The following is a 12,430-nucleotide window of genomic DNA, read 5'->3' as shown; positions in this document are numbered from 1 at the left end:
TAAGATATAAACGAATTGGGTGCTTCTCAACAGGAAAATAAGTTAGGAAATGCTGAGATCAGCTTCTTTGCTATTTCTTCAGTCAAGCATGTAAATTTGAGAGAAACACTGGATATATAATATTGCTTCTCTTAGGCAATATCACAATGTATTAGAGTCTACAGTTAAAAGAGGGCCAAGGGATGAGCAACTTCACTTTTCCAGGCCTTGGGTTTTAGTTTTGCTCTGTAATAGTTTCCTTCCACCTGTGCAAGAGGAAATTAATAAGTTCACCCATGTAATTTCATTCATTCATTCATTGAACAAATGTATCTCTCACCAACCTCTGTGCCAGACTCATTACCAGGTGCTGATGATTAGTGCTAAGCAAGACTGGACTTGGTTGCTACATTCTTGGAGTTTATATTCTAGTGGGAAGAGATGTACTCTAATCAAAAATCATAAAAATAAAGGGAAAAATACAAATGTAATGACTTTAAAAGGGGAAAAATGCTTTGAGCTATGCAAGCATTTAAAAGGGGGATTTAAGCCAGTCCACCATGGGTATTATATTTTGTGCAAAGGATAGTTTAAGAAAAATAAAATGTTTATAACCACTTTTCTTTTTCTGCCCAAATATAGTATTATTGAGTCACATAGAGGAAACTTTATGTACTTATTTCATGATAGGAAGAAAAAAATGTTAGTAGCTTAAATGAAAACTCCATGTAGGGTGAAAGTCCATTTTGTTAGAAAATGTGAAGCTTCTAAGAACTAATTATACAGGAATCTCTTCTATGTGAGACAGAAAATAGGGTTTTAAGCAGGCTTGAAGGTGCGGGATAAGGAAAGGGATTGTGTGGAATAGTTTGGGTGACATGGCAGTTTGTGAGGTAACGTGAGGTGTACCCCATGATGATCCCTTAAGTCTTTTTTTGTAAACTCAGGTATAGTTGATTTACAATTTTATATTGGCTTCAAGTATACAACAAATTGGTTCAGCAGTTACCCACATTATTAAATTCTTACCCCATCTAATGCGGTTACTATCTGTCGACACAGGAAGATATTACAGGATCATTGGCTATATTCTCCATGCTGTACAACCATCCTCATGACCAACTCATATTATGATTGAGAGTTTTTGTGTCCCTTTATGCTCCTCCTTTCTTCCACACCCTCCCCCATGGTAACCACCAGTCATTTCTCAGTGTCTATAAGTCCACTGCTATTTTGTTCATTTTTTTTATTTTTATATTCCACAAATAAGCGAAATCATACAGTATTTGTCTTTCTCCACCTGGTTTATTTCACTGAGCATAATATCCTCTAGGTCCATCCATGTTGTCACAAATGGCAGTCTTTCTTTCTTTTTTATGGATGAATAATATTCCATTATGTATATGAACCACTTCTTCTTTATCTATTCATCTATTGAGGGGCACTTAGGTTTCTTCCACATCTTGGCTATTGTAAATAATGTGGCAGTAAACATAGGGGTGCATATCTCTTTTCTAGTCAGGGATTGTTTCCTTTTGGTAAATTCCTAGAAGTGGGATAACTGGATCTTATATTATTTCTATTTTTAGTTCTTTGAGGAGCCTCCATTCTGCTTTCCACAGTGGCTGCACCAATTTGCATTCCCACCAACAGGGTAGGAGGATCACTGGGGATGAATTTACCTATCTGTCCCCACAGTCCATAAAGGAAACCCCCAGAAGTATTAGTCCCCTCACTTCCAAGTACACACAAATAGTTGGTAAGAGCAGGTTTCCACCAGAAATGTGCACATAAGAGAAGATGCTGTTGTCGTGAGGAGCGGTGAAGCCCGTGTGGATGTGAAGCTCAGAAGGTTTGAATATAGGCATCCAAGACATCAGATACCATTTTAGTAACTAAACTAAAGGGCAAATTTTCTCTTTGGCACTCTTCTATTTAATATAACATATAATTTAAATTGTAATATAAGTTGATATTCACGAGACCCATTTGCCCCACAGTAATCTTACTGAACTTAACATTAAATCCCTCTCCCTTTCTCCACACCCTTGCCAACATTTGTTGTTTCTTGTCTTTTGAATAGTGGCCATTCTGATGGGTGTGAGGTGATGTCTTGTGGTATTTATGATTTGTATTGCCCTGATGATTAGCAATGTGGACCATCTTTTCATGTGCCTGTTGGCCATCTGTATTTCTTCATTGGAAAAATGTCTGTTCAGGTCTTCTGCCCAATTTTTAATTGTGTTATTTGTTTATTTGGTGTTGAGTCATATGAGTTCTTTATATATTTTGGATGTTAACCCCTTATCAGATAAATCATTTGTCATCTCCCACACTGTAGGTCGGCTTTTTGTTCTGTTGGTGGTGTTCTCTGCTGTACAGAAGCTTTTTAGTTTGATGTAGTCCCACTTGTTCATTTTTTATTTTGTTTCTCTTGTCCAAGGAGATGTGTCCAGGAAAAACTTGCTCATGTTTATGTTTAAGAAATTTTTTTCCTGTTTTCTTCTAAGAGTTTTATGGTTTCAGGACTTACATTTAAGTCTTTAATTGATTTCAAGTTTACTTTTGTGTATGGAGTTAGCCAGTAATCCAATTTCATTCTCTTGCATGTCGCTGTCCAGTTTTCCCAATACCAGTCATTGAAGGGACTTTTTCCCATTGTATATTTATGGCTCCTTTAGCATATATTAATTGACCATACATATGTGGGTTTATATCTGGGCTCTGTATTCTGTTCCATTGATGATCCCCCTTATGTCTTAAACTACACAACTCCCATACGCTTCAGTGGAAATTGATAGAGGGCAGGCTTTGCAATCCTAGGCTGCGGGCCAAGAACAGAGATGCTTAAGGATGTAAACTGGCAGGAGTCTGCAGGAAGCAAGGCTGGGGTTCTTTGGAATCTCACAAAGGTATAGCACTGGATTTAATGTTAAGTTCAGTAAGATTACTGTGGGGCAAATGGGTCCCGTGAATATCAACTTATATTACAATTTAAATTATATGTTATATTAAATAGAAGAGTGCCAAAGAGAAAATTTGCCCTTTAGTTTAGTTACTAAAATGGTATCTGATGTCTTGGATGCCTATATTCAAACCTTCTGAGCTTCACATCCACACGGGCTTCACCGCTCCTCACGACAACAGCATCTTCTCTTATGTGCACATTTCTGGTGGAAACCTGCTCTTACCAACTATTTGTGTGTACTTGGAAGTGAGGGGACTAATACTTCTGGGGGTTTCCTTTATGGACTGTGGGGACAGATAGGTAAATTTATCCCCAGTGATCCTCAGGTGAGGTTCTAAGAGGCATTAAATACACTCTTCTCATGTCCTCCTGGAAACCCCAGTTGCCCATTGAAAGAACCCTAAAAAATTAGCTATTCCTTCTGCCTTAATGTTTCCTCCTCCTCCTCTCCTGCTTCTTGGAATTATGCTCAACTAGACTACCAGCATCTAAGTCCTAGTTTCAGGATCTGCTTTTGCGGGTAACCCAAAAGATGGTAAATGGTGAAATCTCTGGATATTTAAAAAGAAGCAATGCAGATGCCAGCTATCTATCTTTCCACTCCTGTATTTACTGCTTTGGAATTCACAATGTCATATTATCATTGCATATCATCTTTGAAATCATTCCGAGAGTAAGAATTATGATTATCATCCCTGTATAGATGGGGAAAGCAAGGCTTAAAGTGAAAAAATGAAATGTAACTTGTTCAATGTCATGAAGTTGCCCACAAAGTGCTAAAACTGGTTATTCCAGTGAATACAACCATCACAAATGTCTGCTGTGCCTCAGGCCCTGGGCTTAGCCATGGGAGCACGTTGTTCTTCCCCTGGGTCATCTCTGCATGTTGTAGGATCTTTTCTGTACTTGGGCTGCTCTAGGCCTGATCTGGAACAGAGGGGCGCTCTAGGCCCCAATGCCTCCTGCTCCCAGACAGACTGGCAGTTGGATACCAGTTGCTTTTTTTCTTGGAGCTGCTCTTGCCCCAGGGGGTCAGAGGCCCCATCCCTCACCCCACACCTCAAGGGTGGCTTCACCTCAGCCTTTATTCCACTCTTCACCTTAGGGTTCCCTCAGCTGAATGGCCCAGGACCAACAATTCTAGAAGTACTCTTTCAAAAAGATTGTTTTGGTGGCTTTGCTTCCCTGATCTCTTTGTGTGGTAAGTGCTAGAAATTTGTGATTGAAATTGGATTACAGGATTCATTTCAAGGCTCTAGAGACCATGGGTCGCACCTCACTGTTTTGAAGGGTGTTGACTCTTACATGGGTTATGGGTGAACATTAAATTCTTCTTCACACACAGGCAGCAGCTAATTAAGTACAAAGTGCTGATTTCTGAAATGGCCCATAAATCTGACATAAAATCTAAGCATATGATACTGATCTGGACCAACAATACTGGACTCTCAGCCCACAAATTAATATGCATGTTTTATTTAGAGTTGAGCAATAAGAAGGATAGAAACAAAACCATGTAAAAAATCTGTATTGTTTTATTACCTATTTGAGAATATACTACAAATGCCCTTAGAAGTTCACCCTATCATTTCCCCAATATGACATAAAATAGTACACATATAAGGAACTGTCAAGTGGACATTTATTTTAAAATATGCCTCTGCTATTAGCAGGGCAATTAAAGCACAGCTTTATTTTTGGGTCCCACAACATTTAAGAGAAAAATATTTTGAGCTAAAAAATATTTTTAAGCTATAAGCATTCAAGGTGCTTGTCTCAATTACTTATAATTTTGAGTCTGAAACCCTAGTTTTCTAAAAGACTAGTGTTCTTACTGATCATTTCCCAAAGTTTATGGCCAATATTTTACAGAGTTCATATTTACTGCTTTGTAAAGTTTTTTTTCCACTAGCAAAGAACAAAACAAAACCATAAAAAGAAAGCAAAACTCTGGGGTTTGTAAATTCTCTATATTAATATCTTGTGTCACAATGTCACCATACAGAAGTTGAGGATTTTATCTGGCAACATATTTTGTATGGAACAGTAAAGGGAAATAAATGATTATGCATATAATATATCATATATATCATATATGTAATTATATAAAAATATATATTTATACATAAAATTATATTTGTGTAACTGTATACATATGTGTGTGTGCATACATAATTATGCCAACACATATACATATACAGATGTATTAACCTATATCCTTTGATAATTGAGCTTGACACAAGGCTGAAGTACTAATATTTTATTGGGAAGAGAATCCTAGGGTAACTAGAATGAAGAAAGTGTGGCAGAGAACAGTGGGAAGCAAATGCAAGATAATGTGTACCATGCCGACCACTGCTTCACAAACAGCCACAAGGAGACATAGCCATTCCCTCAGCTGTGCACCTGCTTGGCGATATGTGGCATTGTTCAGGCAAATAGCATAGCAAAGTCCTGAATCTAAACAGCCCCCTCCAGGAAGAAGTTAGATAACATTTATCTGCCAGCTTTCTTCCATCTTCTGCCTCCTATTGACCACAGTTCGTTTTATGAGAGTTGACTCAACCAAGAAGTTTATCACCTGGTACCTTTGACAGCTTTGGAGTCAGCCAGATCCCACTCCATGTGATGTGTGCTTCTAGAATCTAAGTCTGGAAATAGTGGGAGGAATCAACGACTCCTGACATGTTGCTTGTTTGGCCTCAGATATAAAAACATACAAACATCAGACCCATAAGTAGATCTCGGGGTCAGCAGCTAAGATAGAGGAAATTGCTGAGGGTTTGGGAAACAGGTGAGGTCGAGAGAATATAGACAGGAGCATAAGGTATGTAAAATAGAATACAAATATGTGTACCCAGATGCAGCAATAGTATCAACATAATATATAATGCATTCTCAAATTTCTGCATTAAAGGAAGAAAAAGAGATTTGTGTAAGAGATGTGAATCTGAAAAACAGAGTAAATGAGGATTATATAGGAGACCTCATTAGGAAGCTAAAACACCCCATCTTTTCCTGCTTTCCTTTCTCCTGCCCTTGGGTTAACCACTTGCAGTAAAACCATATTTTTCTGGAAATAGGCAAGATAGTCTCCCCCAAAATGCCAAGAATCTAATGTCTAGGAAGAGATGTCTTCCCAGAATGGAAGAAATAATTAGGTCTTTGGATTTCAAAGAGCATCCTCCAGGCTGCATACACAGTAAGCAAAAAGTGAGAAGCCAAACATACAAGTGGAGAAGCTGCATCAATAAACTTGAAATCCAGAAGACTGCAGTGAGGGCAAGATAAACAAGGTTGAGGATTATAGATACATTTTAATTATAACTATAATATATATTTTATAAATTATAAAGATATTTTTCTAGATGCTATAGGAAAAGGTATGATAGAGAAAGAGGTATGTTCTAGAAATCTGCAATGTGAGGGATTGAAATAAAATTGTTAGACCAATATACTTGGAAACAGAAAGTTATTATGTAATAAAGTGTCATGAATAAACTGACTTTAAGAATAGGGGCAATTAACTTTGGGGTGGGGTTCTGGCAGCACCCATTAGACTTCTATAAGAGAATGGGAGAATGCGAACTCTTGAAACTCGGAAGTTTTAGGGAGGCAAAAACATCTGTGTATTTGGTACTCTCGAATGATCCAATCATTTGTATATCAATTAACGATATTCTAATTGCAAATCATTTGTAGGCCCTAAATACATGAGTTTGGAAAGACTGTTTGAGATAGCTAGAAATCACTCCATTGAAATGAAGGTTTTGTATCCAGAGCTGCGGACTAGTGGCCTATGGGGTAAATCATGCTTGCAAATATTTTTCAGAGTGTTTTATTTATTTATTTATCTATCTACCCATCTATTTATTTATTTATTCATTCAATGTTTTTTAAAGATCAGAAAACAGTACATGAAATTTTAATATATGGCCATACCAGGTACCCCGTCTTTTAAGACAGCGGTTGGCTGGAGGTGAGTAAAAGTGCACCATTGACACTACGCCTCCTGTTTCCTTGTTCTCACCGCCCTACTGGGTTCAATCAAATCCAGTTCCATCATTCTTCTCTCCTGTGGGCAACTGCATTTGTCACTTTTCCCCTACTCCATCACCTTGATGAAAATTACTCCACAGAGATTATCACCCAGCTATTCACCTTTTAACTTATTATTGCTTTACTGACTCTTGTTTCACCACACTTGTGGTTTTATGTGGCACATATTATGTGTGGCACATTGCCGTCTCTGGCCACACCTCCACCTCTCCCTCTGGCACAGGTGCCATTTCGGTGCATCATCTGTGCTTTCTTGGGGGCACTTTGCACCCATTCCAGCTTGGAGTTTGGCTTCCCTCTTCTGCTTTGGTCCTGGAAGCTACTTCTAGTCTCATAGGTTGAGGCACCTTTATACAGTCATAGGTCCATCCATGTGGCTGAATATGACTGACTTCTTACCTTCAGTGTGCCTGTGGCAGATAGATTGCATGAATGGCCCCTGTTTTTCTTGCCTCTCAGTATTCACATCCTTTGGTGGTGGATGTTGCCCAACACTGACTTGCCTTGTATCTTGCTTTGGCCTGTGCGGCCTTAACAAGCTGATGCACAGAGGCTTTAAAATGCATTTGTACATTTCTACTTCCTCTCTTGCCTCTGATTGCCTAGAAAGCATACTCAAGCTGGCCTGGGACCATACCTGAAAGGCGTGAGCAAGTGAGAATACAAGGAGGGGAGCTCAGTTGTCTCAGCTGAGGCTACCCCATAGCAGGCTACAGTTAGTTGAGCCCCAGACACATTAAAGAGGCCAACCAAGAAAACAGCATCACATGCAGGTGATGCATGAATAAGCCCAGATGAGACTAGAGTTGTCATACTGGCCTGTAGAAGAGTTAGCAGTAATAAATGCCTATTGTTTTAAGCCACCGAGTCGTTATGTTACATAGCAATGGCTGAAACAGTATCCCAATTAGTGAGTGAGATTTTGGTTGAATTTATGAGATAGTCTTTTCATGAGAAATGAGCCTATGGGAAGGGCGTGAGTGGTTGCACTTAGCATTATACCAATAAAATATTCTTATATTTTGGGGTTGCTCAAGGATCAAAAGGATAATTGAAGGGTTGCTTTGGGGCAGGTTATTTTGATTTGGGATAATGTAAACACATCTCATCTAAAAATTGAACATGTTCTGGGGACATTCAAACCCAATGTTTGAGTTGTAAATGGCACTCCAAACCCATTTCCACCTAGGTAAGGGAATCTTGGGCTGGCATACAAAAAAATTTCCCAACACGTCATTACATTTACTGCTACTTTGAGGTCTCAGTGCAGAACTGTGCATGGAAATAGTGCATAGGGGACCTCAGAAGTTTTGGCAGTGCATTTTAGGTGCTTATCTGAGCCACACAAGTTAGGAATCTGGGATGGAAATCTCCTAAGAATAACCATTCTCACGAAATTTCCAATTCCTCTTGTTTTTGGCAAAATTTAAAATTCCGTGGAAATGGCTCCTGTTTTAAGATGTCTGTGGGGTGCTGGCCAGCACCGGGAAGAAGAGCGGCCCAGGCAAGGAAGACCAAACCAATGTGGCTGCGTGCTTTCACGCCTTTGAAACGTTTGGGTTTGGCTCAAATCAAGAAAGAGCACTTGGGGTTTTTATTCTGTGGCAGCTCCTTCAAATACCATCCACCTGACTCATGAAACTTTGAACATGAGGAGGAAACAAGGGAGTGAATGGATTTTCAATATGCCTCATGTTCAAACATATTTTGAATTACTTCTTACTTGGAGAGGGAGCAGAATACGGAAATCCACTGGGGGAAGATTTACTCATGCAATCCTTGCTGAGGGGTGGAGTGGCCATGCAACTTATTAACCAGTCCACCCAGTATGTACCAGGAATATAGGTGATTCCAAGGCATGTCAGACTTAGTTTCTCTCTTTAGATAGCTCACATGCTTGAGGAAGGGGGACAGACCTAAACCACATTATCCTGCCCATTCTGATATTCCCCTGGAATTTGAAAAATCCAGTAATGCATATTATTTGTGTTCTTGAGAATAATTTAGCCATCTTACTCATCTCACTATTGCACATGCTGATTCTGCTATGTGGAATGTCCCACCACCTGTTGTCTGCTTAGCAAATTCCAATTTCTCTCCCAACCCCAGCTCAGACATAAACCTTTATTTTGCCAAACGTAAGGAATAAGTTTCTCTTCTTTGCTACCACTCTATTTTGTACATGTTTATATTATTGCAATTAACATACAAAATTGTATTCTTACCACAATGCCTGGGGCATAGTAGATGTTTGATAAGTGGAAATGGATTGCACAATACACCACTAGAAAAACCTTCCCTTCTGAAACACTTGAGCCAATCAACATTAGCTTCTTCCTTGTCTCTCAAGCCCCGTACCAGTCAACCATGAGCAATCCCCACATGACTTTCATCTGGACAGCTTCCATTCACCTTCTCCTTCTCCAGGTCACTTGTCAGCTTCTCATGTGCAATTATAAAAGGTCAGCAGATGCTCATGCGTTAGTCTTTTTCCATCAACTGGCCTAATTCGAAGGTGCTAATTTGAGTCTTGACTTCTGGACTCTGGCACCATTTACAGCACTGAATTACTTGACCTCTAAGAATATGGGAATATTTGGATTTGAAATGTAGAAACTCTTTCCCATGAAGTTAAAACAGGATAATCTGATTTAAGAGATCTTTCAAGTTGTCCGTGGTTGGGTGCTTCATCAGATTATAGCATGAGGTGGTACTAATGAAGCAAAGGCCAGAGGTTCACATCTCTGTCTGGTTCAGTTAGCATTGTTATTTTTCACACTTGCCTTCCATCCTCCTCAATCGCAGCTAAGTCTGCAAATTAGTGCAATTGTGCAACAGGGTGTCCAGAAAAGAGCACAGGAAGTGTTCTGTGAAGACCAACTCTTATTTCTGGAAAGATGACGGACAGTGTATGTTGTATTGGTGTGTGTATGTGTGTGTGTGTGTGTGTGTGTGTGTGTACATGAGAGGCTCATTTTTGACATATGCACAGATGTGTCTATCTAATCTTCCTCTCTCACATGATTTGAAAAGCAGTCATTGTTTTAGTCAGATCGAAGGATTAGGTTACTTGAATACTGGTATTTAATGTACATTATCACATTTATTATCATATCAAAACCAGATGTCCAAAATTTGGGCTAGAAATTCCATTATATGGATTGGATTACCTCAGGGTCACCCGATCACCTAATGCTCGCTGCTCAGCTGTATTTTGTTATGGGTTTAATAGAGCAGTGATGTGTTTCCACAAGTCTTAGCCTGTATTAGATGACATGTGGGCTAATTTTGGTGGGTTGAGTAGACTGGTAGGGGGTTAAGCAAACTAGAGCAATTTGCTTTCCCAACAGTAAGAAAATATGTGAAGAATTATTGCTAATGGTCAAGGCATCTTTCTCTCTCCTTCCCTCGCTTCTCTCTCTCACTCTCTCCTTCAGTTTTGGCTCCTTTATTTAAAGTTTGTGTCATTTTTGCTGCCTCCAAATGTCCCTCAACCTTCTTCCAGACACAGAATCTGCCTCTAATTACCAACTTTCTTATCTCAGCCAAAGCTATTTGAAACCTTCCTTTTATTTGCCTTCCTGACATTGCTGCTGTACCGATAAAATTAAAACAACTAAGCCCAGAAAACTGAGAGCATTCTCAATTTAGAAAATTACCATCAATGTAATTTAGATACAGTTGAAAAAGAAAGAAAGGAAGAAAAGCCTATGTGGAACCAGGCCAGCGATTCATCTGTTTGCATTAATAGGTTCCAGCCGTGGTACCACAGGCGCGGCAAGCCTGTTCACCCTGCACTTAGCAAGCACATGAGCTTAAAAATAAACTTTGACAATGTAGATCTCTTTGTCCTTTCTGGAATGGAAAACATTATGTACTTCAAAGCATACTAAGCCCGATTATAAAATATAGTTGGGATGTTGTTACTGTGGCAATTGGGAGGGTTATTTATCTACATGGTGTATAGATGCTTCCTGTGTCATACTACTGGAGCCATCAATGAGTGACAATAAATGATGCTGGCAACTCTGATATGCTCATTCATAAGGAAGACGTTTCTGTCTTTTAAGTTCTCTGGAACAACTGGGATGTAGTTCCTCATTTCAATCAGAGAATTTCTTCCTGAACCAGGCTGCACAAATGGTATTTGAGTAACACATTTCACTTGCATACAGCAGCATTTGCTCATTTTTGAGTGTTTTTGGACAGGAAATCGATCGATCGACAGAGTAACATTCACACGCACAAGAAAGAAATGGTATGGACGATGGCTTGTTAGCACAAGTGGCTCTGTTTTGGAAATGAAGGGCAAGAAACCTTGGAGGAAGCATGGTGTTAAAGATGAAAAGCATGGTGACTCCTGATGAAAACATCTCCAAATGATGAACCCACGAGCAAAAAGGAACTTCTACTGTAAGTATCTGAGCAATAAGCAAGCATCTTACTTGTTTTCAAAATCTCTGGAGTATGAGGAGTAGGTTTCCAAGCATGCATTTGATGTAGGGAGACTTCGTTACGGACAAATCTATAATTAAACTCATTGGGTGGTTCCAACATAGGATTAGTTACTGGAATTTTTTTCCATGATGTTGCAACACTGAAAATAAATTGCATGTTAATGTGGGCATGTTTTATATAATAGGCATGTTACATCAGGCTTTTATTGTGTGATGTATTACTCTGACAAGGCAAAATTGATCAACATAAGTATAAATTCTATGATTTTAGGGTCTGGTCATTTAAACTAGGTTTACTTTTGTTTCCTGTTATTGTTAATCTGTAATTAATTTTTTCATATACAGGTTGATATGTATTAATTACAATTTACTTAGAGGACATACTAGTTATTTCCTTGGAAAATCTTATTTCTGTAACAGGGAAGATAGGGCTTAGAATCTTGGAAATGGGGAAGAAAGTGTATGATAATTTAAAACTTGGAAACTAAGACCCTTTATAAATTTTTGTATTTCCATATTTATTTGGTCAGTAGTTTTGTTTCAAAATTATTTAGATGTCTTTCTATAAGACTTATCACTCCATAGGATTATTGTTGTGGGCTTGAAAATATGAATCAATTTCATCAACAGTATAACCTATGTAAATATTAAATAGAGCTAAGTCCATCTTTAGTTCCTGGCAGAGTACATACTTAATAGGTAGTGTTTGAATGTTGAAAATATGTTGGTATTGGGTAATAGGACAAATATTTTAATTGTACAGTTATCATTTCACATCAGAATTTTCCTTTATGAACTTATCCATGAACATGATTGAATTATGACAATGGGCTGTGTAATAATGGTATTACATTGTATCGATACTTTCAATAAAGAATTTCTTTAAAAACTGAGTTTCTAATTGATTTCTATTCCTGGTTGTTTTTCTTTTGAGTACAAGAGTATGTACACTTTAACTGTTTATTTG

General features: G+C 38.5%; 1 long non-coding RNA gene across 1 annotated transcript in view; it reads left to right on the top strand.

Annotated features, from left to right (window-relative positions):
- LOC140844298 (uncharacterized) overlaps positions 1 to 11,298 on the top strand; it is a 73,258-nt gene extending 61,960 nt beyond the window's left edge. The window contains exon 3 of the long non-coding RNA XR_012122454.1: positions 11,216 to 11,298. This is a non-coding gene — a long non-coding RNA (uncharacterized lncRNA). The remainder of the gene's footprint in view (positions 1 to 11,215) is intronic.
- Positions 11,299 to 12,430: the final 1,132 nt, after the last annotated feature.

Source organism: Manis javanica, chromosome 11, assembly GCF_040802235.1.
Source record: "Manis javanica isolate MJ-LG chromosome 11, MJ_LKY, whole genome shotgun sequence".
Classification (NCBI taxonomy): domain Eukaryota; kingdom Metazoa; phylum Chordata; class Mammalia; order Pholidota; family Manidae; genus Manis; species Manis javanica.
Note: the sequence above shows the minus strand (reverse complement) of the source record. Positions and strands in the feature narration are given on the sequence as shown.